General features: G+C 40.0%; 1 pseudogene; it reads right to left on the bottom strand.

Annotated features, from left to right (window-relative positions):
- Nucleotides 1-14: 14 nt before the first annotated feature.
- LOC100547821 lies at nt 15-11,293 on the bottom strand (annotated as a pseudogene).
- Nucleotides 11,294-11,346: the final 53 nt, after the last annotated feature.

Below are 11,346 nucleotides of genomic sequence, written 5' to 3'. Positions count from 1 at the left end.
AAAAAAAATCACACCACACATCATCTTCCAATAATCTGCACTTGTACACCTTTGCGTCACTTGCTCACTGCCCACCGTGTCAACTCTGCTGGTCTGCTTCCCATATCCCAACCTCTTTCATACAATCACTGTTCAAACAACACACAAGCAGTCTGTCAAATAAAAAGTACTTATTCCTTACTTCAAAAAAAATTGTAAGGTCATCAGGAAGCTGCAAAACTTCCAAATTTTGAAAGCTAAAACCATGCTTTAAGTGTCTGGAACTGCTCTTTCCTTATGCAAAACAGGATGCAGGTTTTAACCCTCAAGCAACTATTAGACCTATTACCAAACCAGCATCTCAGGTCTTCAAAACAAGAAAAGAATGGCCCGGGTTGGAAGGACCTCAAGGATCATGAATTTCCAACCCCCCTGCCACAGGTTCTATCCCACCAGTTATGTCCAAGGTTGAACCAGGCTACATTAGAACAAGTAACACTTGTGAATGGTTTTTAGTTCCTCTTTGATTATACAATATCTCATGATCTACTTTGAGTAGCTACAAGCACCCTTTTGAGACCAACTACAAGAGACCCTTAATATATTCACAAATTGAGGAAGTTGTGACTAAGGCTAAGGTTCCCCTAGGTAGGTGTTTCTTTTTCTTTTCTCACTGTTTCAAGTTCAGCTAATATCAAGAAGTAGTATCTTGTCAGAAACTCGGCAGAAGAAAGTTAATCAGAAAGGAAGTGAAATAGAAAGTAAATATTCTTCAGAAGATGGAAATTAGCACTGCAGTGTCTATTCAAATGAGTACTCTACTGCCTGCAGAAAAAAAAAAGCATGTAAGGTTGTAGTATGGAAATTGAAATTTTGTCAACTTATAACAGTCACCCATAAAACCTTCAGTTTGTCTCTAACCACATGCACTTAAAACGTCTGCTAAAAATATATATATGTCTTTATGAGTTCTGCCCTGGAGGTCTACCAACAAAGTGCTTTTTTTTTGCCATGGAGGGGACTAGTTTATGCCTGAACTCCCCAAGAAGCTAAAAGCTGGGAACATAGCCAAAAAAAGACACTCATGAACTGACCCAAGATATGTTTGTAGTCCTTTCTACTTCAGACACATAATAGACTTCATAAGAAATGTGGTTAGTGCATCTGGGTTGCCAAAGGGTTTTTAGGGTTATATACAAAAAAAAAAAAGCAAACAAAGACAAGGAAAGCATATTATTTGTCTGCTTGAAAGTTTATATGCAATAATATTGAATGTGCGTTTTCTACTGAGTAAGCTGCTCCCTAAACAGCTTTTTTTTCTGGAATAAGCTTTTTTTCAGGAGACATAGTTCTAGATCTAGATTTGCAGCACTACTACACTGTTTTTTTTTTGGTAAGAGTATTGGCAACATGAATCTCTGCTTTAAACATTCGTCTACAGGTGTACAAACAAAACAGATGAGAATCAGTGTAGTAAGCTAAAAGCTGTAACCAGACTATAAAATTAAGCAAAAAAAAAAAATTTGTCTCTTTTCATTTCCTGAACAGTTTGAATTGCAAAAGTCAAACAATTAAAAAAAAAAAATCACAACTATTTTTGAAGTGCTTCACTTCAGTCACCTAATATACTGCCAATGCAAATAAGGATACTTATTCTTAAAACACAGGATAGATTCTCTTTCAGGAAAGTGAACTAAATAGAGAAAATAGGAAACATCTTTCCAGTCACGTAGGCTACATTCTCACACCAAGGACTAGCCATACTGGAGATAACATTCAGCTACACCTCTGCCTTTCTCTATAGCAGAATCAGTGAAAGGCATAGCTTACAGAACACCACCAAGGATAATTCTGCTTTAACGTTTCTTTCATTTCTGAAATAAAAATAGAGAAGATGCAAACCCAGGCAAACATTTGCCTATCTTTATTTTTCTGTCATCAGTGTGTGATGACAAAGCATCCAGAACACTGACCCAGCTACTTAATACATTCTGTTGCATTCAAGAATTCCAGTCCGATTACTTTGGCAGAGGAAACCTTATTGTTCTCAAACTAATGGTCATTGACCAAAAAAAAAATTATCCTACTCACTACTTATCTTGGCCACTGACATTGCAGCACTTAACCTCTATGCTGGAAGGCAGGATATGCAGCCTCCACTGAAGTCAATTTTTTTGTTGAGTAACCAGCAGCAAATGACCAGAACACAGAGCTTCCCATTCACTTACAGTAACAAGCTCCTTACTGCCAAGGGAACTGCTTGAAAGAGCACTCTAGCATCAGTGCACAGAAAATAAAAGTAGGGGTAGAGTCTGAGTCTAAAAAATGCTGAAAGAATGAACAAGTCCTACTGAGCTAATCCATTTTTTCTGAGTTTTTAAAGAAGGTCGCAAGCACCCATCTTCCTTAAAGTTTTATTCTGAAAAACATCTATCACTCATGCTACTCTATTAAAAGGAAACATCAGCACAATTAAAGCAGTGTATAACTAACTCAAGTACAATTCACTCTTTAAAGTACACAAGAGTTCAGCTCAAATCTAATAGAGTATCCTTTATGAAAAAAACTGACAGTCATATGCAGATGTGTGGAAGTAATAGACCAGGTAAACCAGGAAAACCAAGAATTATAGCACTTCAGCTTCTTAAATAGCCTATAATAGCCTTACTGCACTAAGGGGTGACTGTGTCAGCTCTCCTAGGTTTCTTCATTAAGGCAAATTTACTTTTATTATTTGAGTTTGGGAAACACACTGTCATTCTCCCCTGCTGGGCAGAAACTGCCTAGTTATCATAGTATGCCAAAGCAGCTCTTTCATCACTGTGGGAATGTCTGTACACAATGATTGGGCAAGTGAACAAAAAAAGGAAAGGAGGTACCCTTCATTCTGAGTAGTCAAAACTATTGCACTACAGAAAGTTTAAGAAACAGGAGCAAATGAGAACACATACTGTCCTTTCCATCTTCCAGACAATATTTTGCTTGCAAATATTCTTGGCTTGGAGAATCCTCTTAGGAAGAGTCAGGAACATCAGGCTGGGGGGAAAAAAGAAGTGGAACTGCCCTTCTTAACAACTGCCACACAGACCCCACCCCCAAAAGTCAGAATGGTCAATCAACTGTGATTAGTTTTCTCAATGTGTATTCAAGACTTTCTCTAGCAAAACTAAAACCTATTTGAATTGGTTAACCAGCAGCAGGTTCATAAGCAAATACATTAGGATCTCACACACAGCATCAAATATCAATCAAACAAAGCAGTCTTACCTCTGTATGCAGAAATTGGACACTGCTAGATTTACCAAGAGTAGGAAATAAAGGAAAACATTATCTGCCACTTACCTTCTGCACAGCTCTTTGGAGAGCCTGCTTCATCCTTCTGCATGATTCTGGCATTAACTTCACCTCTTGATTTTCAAAGGGCATGTCTTGCAAGTCTATACTCTCTTGAGATCTGAAAAGCATTCTGACACAGTGTGCATCTTCCTTTGAAATTCTACTAGGGTCCATCTGAAAAAAAAATATGAGCACAGCCACAGTTTAAACAGTCTGCTCGATAAGCAATAAGAACATTTAAGTTAGGCAGGATTTTCAAACATCTAAAATTTTGGCAATTAGCTATATTTATCATCTCAAGTTTCATTCTAAGAAATGAAGAGAAAAAATGTTTCCCATAGGAAGGTTTACTTGATTCAACAGGCATGTAAGATAGAAGAACAGATTATCTTTTGGAGTCACGTAGCTCATTAGCTTAGACTGGATACTTGACTTTTCAAAGGTTAAAGAATAGTCCTACCTTTAGAATAAAAATCAATAATCCTGAATTCCATGTTTAGACCGCTCAATGCAACATCAACATTACTTTAGCAGGCAACATACACAGCCATCTTCCTTGTCAATACTAGTTTGTAAGATGACACACAGATGTCAAGAGCAGCAGCCTATGGAATGTATGTACAATATCTAACTCATCCTTTTCAACAGAACAAACAGAAGTACAGAAACCAGCTACCAAAAACTGTTTTGCAGGCATGAAATGTATTGCTGCATGAAGCACTTGCTGAGACGCTACAAATTCAGGAAGATCAAAAGACAATAAAACTGTACTACAAAACACCTCTTTATTGGACAAAGTTCAGTAAATCTTAAATATCGGCAAGATACTTTTAGCAATTAATTACTGTAACTGAATCAAATATACTTTTAAACTGTAAGTTTAACGCCCCTGAGTCTTACCAGTTAGATGACTGAGAAAGATATTCCAAAGATCAAGACTGTGCCTCGGCAGAGTTCAATAGCACAAACTTTATTTAAGCCATTTCATCCTTTCTCCCCCCTTTCCATATACCTTACACTTGAGATATTGAGCATTTTCTTTCAGAGACAGCTTAAGGCTTTCAGTAATTGATCTTGGCATGTATTCTGCTTTTACATCAGAAGTGTTTGCACACTCTAAACCCGCTCTGAGGTCTCTAATTGTATCTGCCAGTCTAATAAGAACATATAGAATCATAGAATCACAGAATGGCCTGGGTTGAAAAGGACCGCAACGATCACAGAATCACAGAATGGCCAGGGTTGGAAGGGCCCTCAAGGATCATGAATCTCCAACCTCCCTGCCACATGCAGGGCCACCAACCTACCCACCATTTAATACTAGACCAGGCTGCCCAGGGCCCCGATCCAACCAGGCCTTGAATAATCTCCAAGAAGGGGCATCCACAACCTCTCTGGGCAGCCTGTTCCAGCACCTCACCACTCTCATAGTAAAGAACTTGAAAGAAAATGATCATCTCGTCTCAACCCCCCCTGCTGTATGCAGGGTTGCCAACCACCAGACCAGGCTGCCCAGAGCCACATCCAGCCTGGCCTTGAATGCCTCCAGGGATGGGGCATCCACAACCTCCTTGGGCAACCTGTTCCAGCGTGTCACCTCCCTCTGACTGAAAAACTTCCTCCTAATATTTAACCTAAACCTCCCTGTCTCAGTTTAAAAGTATTCCCCCCTTGTCCTATCACTATCAATTTCTTCTGTTTCCCACGACATACGAGCAAAGCACCAATTTACAGCTAAGAATCACAATATTGCAAATAATCATGATGAGGGAATATTATCCATTAAGGATAACATCAAACCAGTGATCATTTTCCTTTAACACAGCACTGAACAAAGCAGGAGCTTTTGCAGAATGCAGAACATCCAGAATGAATCAGATTTGTTTTATCAGTTGTTCACATGGACAGGGATTGAATTTCCTAAGCCTCCCTAAAAAAACAAACTGACTTAAAACCATAAGGTAGGACTACAAAGGTAAACCTGAGTCTACAGCAGGCAGCAATTTATCCAAAATGAACACACTGCAGAGAAACGTTTGTTGCACAGTCAGCAACATTCAGAGCAAATTGCCTTCTCTATCACCACCCACTCACTGAATGCTCCACAAGAGCTGTTTGCCCGTTCGTTCAAACCAATGCCAGCTTCCACGAGATCCTTTCGCTGTCTCACTTATCCCTGCAGATTGGGAAATGAACAGGTCAGTAAAGGCTCCCCTGAAGATCAGCAGATGCCACAGCTTTGAATACAGCGGTTGAGATGAGTTACACAATGGCCTGGAGGCCGTAACGTCTTCCTGGGGTGGCCTGATACAGCTGAATACGAAAGAAAATCTGTTTATTGCTATTACAACTCTACTGAGCACTAACAACTAAGAACCCAGCTGGTGCAGCCCCGTTAGCTGTTCAAGTAGAGCTAAAAGAGCATCTTTGGGCCCTCACCTTCTTCACCATGAAATCCTGCTTCTGATTCTCAATCTTCTCTTTAAACCAGTACCAGGGATGATTTCCTGCTGATCTAGTTTCCTGAAGGATGAGCACCCAGAAGCCACTTCCTGCAAGTGTCAGAAAAGCATCAGAGCCAATACAGGCACAGGCATGAAGGAGCAGGTAGGCAGCACGAGCTTCAACGACCATACAAGTGCAACCTAAAACTCTCTCTCCCTTTAGGCTCCACAAGTATCCAGAAACTGAGAGATTCAACTACAAATGGAACAAGGAGAGGGAAAAAACAGCAGCACACAATGACCACCATAAGCTGTTAAAAGGCAGTCAATACAGAATGTTCTGGGTTGGCAGTAACATAGAAAGGGGCAGTCCCTTGTTTGAAGCACGACCAACTTCTAACTTAGGGCAGGCTGCTTGAAGCCTTGCTTAAGTAAAGCTTTATGGCATCTCCCCTTTCAATCTCTTCAGGCAAAGTGCTCTACAATTTAACCTCTTGTATTGTGTAAAACTGTAAAACGACGTGCAGCTGGAATTCTCCTTGCTGGAGTTTATAGAGTGTGCCTCTTGGTTTTGCTGTGCACTTCTGGACAGCCTGGCTTCACCATTTATACAATCCCACTTCAGATAGCCAGAAACAGTGAGTAGACTCCATCTCAGTCTGTTCTTTAGGTTGAAAGAATCCAGTTCCACATTTCTGATATGCAACAGCCCCTCCTTATCGCAGTGGTCATCTGATAGACTCTATCCAGTTTGTTGATATGCCTCCTGTGTTAAGGCATCCAACCAGGATTCACTACCCCAGATGTACCCTCCTCTATTGGTATTATCAAAGACCTGAGGGAATTAGTGCCTTCAACGTGATGTTGATATCTAAGTCTTCTCCATTCCACACACACTACTGGACAGCAGTGAGAGATCCATAACAGATAACTGACTACAGATAGAATCATAGAATTGCTCAGGTTGGAAAAGAGCTTAAAGATCATCAAGTCCAACTGCAACATAACCACACTACCCTAATTCTAACAACCCATCACTAAATCACTTTTTATACTCACTTTCATCAGTTTAATACTACTGGTGAGAAACTATTAGAACACTTTCTGGATTCATTTAAGCACATCTTCTGAAAAGTAGGCAAGAAAACTAGGTTTTGAAGAAGAGATTATGGAAGACCATTTGTCATAAGGGCACGAACATCTATCATGACAAAACTGCACATAGCACATGTCCAGCTATCACCCATTAGTAATTAAATACGCCTCACAATGCTGCCAGGGCAGCAGTAGCAACAAGCACAGAGGCACTTATTCACATCATAACTTATCTGCTGAAGGCTTGAGAAAGAAAACCAACATCTCCGCACCTCCAGTTACAAGACTGAAGGCTTAATGGAAACACTGATAGCTTCGGCATCCTATTTTGAAGCTGTGTAACCCATCCTGATGAAACACAAGCCCCCAGAGATTTTGTGCCAGGCAAAGCTCTGATCATGGAACTAGCTAATCTACCAGGAAGTCCTTAAACATTTTCAAAGAATACTCAAGTCTTCACAACTTAACCATGGAAGTTAGTTTGCTATTCTGAACAGATACTCTCAGCAAGCCTGCTACTGAGCTGCCATAAATGTAAGCAGCAATACTGAGCACCAAAAAACCATTGCTGTGGGCACAAGCAACAACAACAAAAAACTTTCAAGCATACATTCTGAGGAGAAATTCCAAAGTGTCAAAATGAAATACTGGAATGGTCTACAGAGAGCAGCTTGCTAGCTCACAAGGAACAGGAGGGTAGCCCTTGAACAGAGACCTTCAGCACAGAGACCTAAAGATGTCAAACCTGGAAACATCAAGACACCATCAACAGTATTGGAGAAAGCTTTATGACAAGTTAAAGAAGCTAAATATCCTAAATATATTACCCTCTTCACAGAGAACATCCATTATTTTAACAGTGCTAGTATTTGTATACATATCTACTGTGTCTGACCTTGAAATGAGATCTCATCATTCAATGCCCTGCGATACCAACATTTTCCAGGATCTCTAACCATTTTAGTTGCACTTCTAAACTCCTTTCAGGACAATCAGGGCAGTCAAACCAGTCAAAATAAACTCCAATACTGTGGGTGAGACCAGAGGAATTTCCAGAATTAAGAGCCAATTTTATAACAAAAGTCCACTTCGATTTGGAAAGACAATACAATCCAACCAATCTAATAAGTAAAATATTGCCTTTTTTTTTTCCTCCAACAGTACCACATTCTGTACTTTCTTCTTAAAGTAAGCCATTTATACTGTCCTTGTTTTCATAACTTAAACCAACTTCCAGTTTAATCATATCAGTTTACACTTCATTATTTTTCTTAACTACCAAGAAAAGGTTCTTCCAGGCTTCCAGAAAGTGCTGGTGACCTCTAGCAAGTGGTTTGCTGTTAGTCACTGCCAACAGATTTTAGACGAAGCCTGAAAGGAGACTGTTTAAAAACACTGCAGCAGAAGTCAGAATACCACAGATGTACGAAATGGTAATAAAAATCTGTCTTCCAGATCCCCATTTATCTAAATGTGAATGGTGCAACAGAATGCTTAACATTTGTACAGACTATTTTCTCAAACGGAGAAAAATAAATAAGCTCAGAATTCCAGGTTAAACTATAAGAGCTTGACACCTGACCTCCAAATCTAGCTTTGACAGCTTCCAACTTGTTCCAGTGCCCACTGGTTCAGTCAGCATTAAACCCAGTTTATATCATTTTACGACCTAAGTACAGTAAGGAAATAGATCAGAATGAAAAATGTAAAAGAGCTTCTGAAGACTATTCATTGCTAGGTGACAAAGTAAGTTAAGTAAAACACTCGGCACTCCCACCTTGTGCTGTGCCCAAGTCTCCATCGTCTCCAGCTGTATGGACTATCTAACTAAATTTTGACTGTGTTCTCATTGATCATGAGCAAATAATGTCTCACAAAGTGTAATCAAAAATAAATACCAGGAGCAACATATTTTGTTAGCGTTTAAATCCCTCGGTTCAGAACTTCACACAAGATGTTCCAAAAAAGAAAAGTCTTTATCTTTTTACAGTTCAGAATGTCATTGCTGGAATATTGGTAGCATTCAACTCCTAGCTTTTTCTTTTTTTAAGCAAATATACCAGCTCCTTGTCTCATTCACATTGTGCTACGTTATTTCTTGGCCACAAACATGTTTACTCATGAAAATCTGGTGTCAGCCTTAGTTTTGTGTCTTGTGAAATTCCAAATGCTCAAGCCACAACATAAACAAAACTAAGGAAAAACCAAAACCTCAATCATTGTCTCAGCTCATATTGTGTCATGATCCGGCCCAAATGATTTTATGCAAATGAAAATAAAGAAGTGTATGGTAAAATTGAGTCAGAGTTTACTCAGCCTCTTAGAGTATTATATATAAAGTCACATTTAATCATATAAATTCTCACTAAGAATCTACAAAGTCAAATCTTGCTAATTCACATTTGGTTAGCCCACCAACCCATTCATATCTTGTGAAGCACTACTTCTACTATTAACTTCTCATTATTTTTTAATCAAATACACCACAGTACTTTAGTTCTGTTATTAAAAAAGTGCGAATTTAGATAATTAAACTTAAGAGCAGATAGATTAATGCAATTAAATTTGACAGCACATTTTTCAAAACTAAGCAGGCAGATAGTGCACCATATAAATAAAACAATTGGCAAGGCATTTTTTATAAGATTTAACTTCTCCAAGATCTACTGCATTTTCTCTCCCATCTGTGTTATTACACAATAAGAAATTGAACAAATATGGATTATCATATCTTATTATTGCAAATTACGCACTCCAAAAGTACGCTTATTAGTCTATTTTTCAGTGGTGGCAAGGATCTCTTTTTAGCATTAGAAATTTTGCAGGCAAGGTTTCAGTCAAGTCTACATCTAGCTACATCTTTGAGTCTATTCAGAACTTCACATTTTCAAAGGATTCCATCCAACAGCACTACTCCAAACTTATAGGAACCCAAAAGTGGAAAGAGACTGCCAAAAGCAGAATTGCACCAGACTATGTAAATTTTAAAATAAAGGAAGCAAAACAAGAATAGTTTTTATGGTATGAAAATTCTTTTTACACTCTGTGGGGCACGTGTGAAACACTGACATGAACCTATCTGAAAGAGTCCAGAATAATGGGAGGGAGGAGAGAAAGAGAGCAGGAATACAGGGATTAAGAAAGTACATTTGTGTTAATTATTTTGATTGCAATGGCTCACTAGTATATCAGTGTGCAGCTGTGCATTTCCATGAGCCATGTTTTGAAAAAGATGTCTCTGCAAGTTCATGCAGATCTGAAGTGAAAAACACTTTGCCATAAACTGAAGCAAGCATTAATTTATGACACTGTCAGGTAAACAAGTAGCTGTAAGCTACTTTACTACGAGTCCCATGAATTAAATGTCACTCTTCTGAAGTGCATGGGATATGATCAATTAAGTACCATACTACTGCTCCAAGAGCACATACATTTTGCTTTTGTAAAAGCAGCAAATAAAGCCATTGCAGGTAATGAGATATGAATTAGTCCACATAATAAATGACTAGTATTGTCATTATCTATTTGACAACTGTTCATCTGTTTAAGTGGGGACATGCTCGTGCAACAGCTATTTTCAGAGTGCACTTTGTTAAGAAATCCAGCCTGCCTTTGCCACATCAACATCAAGCACAGCTACCTAGAAAGTCAACCGGAAGAAACAGGTTTCCACTCCCACTAACTTCAAACAGAAAGCACAAACAACTCCAGCAATAATTCTACGAAGGCCACCAGATCTGTGTTAACAGAACAAGTGAACAACTGATAAGAAGCCAAGCAGGCATCTACAACCTGGCCCTGAGAAACAAACTCCCTGCAGCCCCCCACTTCCTCTGTGGAGGCCAAGTAGCACAGGGCAAGGGGATGCAGGCAGCCAGCCCAGCTGTTTCCAAGAAGTGGGCTTCTTTACTCTCCAAAACCCAAACCATGCAGCAGCTCTCCACCCTGCAGCAGCATCTCCCTATACCCTCTGAGAGTCTGCCAACCTCTGAAATAGACCTGCAGCCTGGCTGGGCTCAGCTACAGGCACACAGGGGATCCCACTCCTAGGTGCCTCAGCCCAAGCTGAGAGCCACACCATCCCAGATGTGTTTCTGTTTGTTATCCACCTCTAAGAACCTTCTTGTGCTGGTGAATCCTGTATGACCTGAGCCGAAGACCTCAGGAAACCTCCAACCAAAAACTGATCATCAATAACGAAAGCCTCCCCGCGGGCTGGAGGAGAAGCCTTCACAATCAAAGCCCCCCAGGGGCTGGATGGAGGGGAAGCACTGAGCTGCCATCCACCCTGAGGACCCCTCACACCTGCCCACACGACTCTATGCACTCCACCTCTAGCTGAGGTCACCGGGTCAACACACAGCCTGACTGCCTCTAACCTGGGAAAACTTCAGAACCAGACCAAGTCCCTGCCTTCGCTTATTACCATCATTCGTATTCTCAGCGAGCCAGAGGCGCCGCTTACCTGAGCTCGGAAATAGAGGACGCGGGC

Source organism: Meleagris gallopavo, chromosome 1 (genome assembly GCF_000146605.3).
Source record: "Meleagris gallopavo isolate NT-WF06-2002-E0010 breed Aviagen turkey brand Nicholas breeding stock chromosome 1, Turkey_5.1, whole genome shotgun sequence".
Lineage (NCBI taxonomy): Eukaryota > Metazoa > Chordata > Aves > Galliformes > Phasianidae > Meleagris > Meleagris gallopavo.
This window is presented reverse-complemented; position numbering and strand designations above follow the sequence as displayed.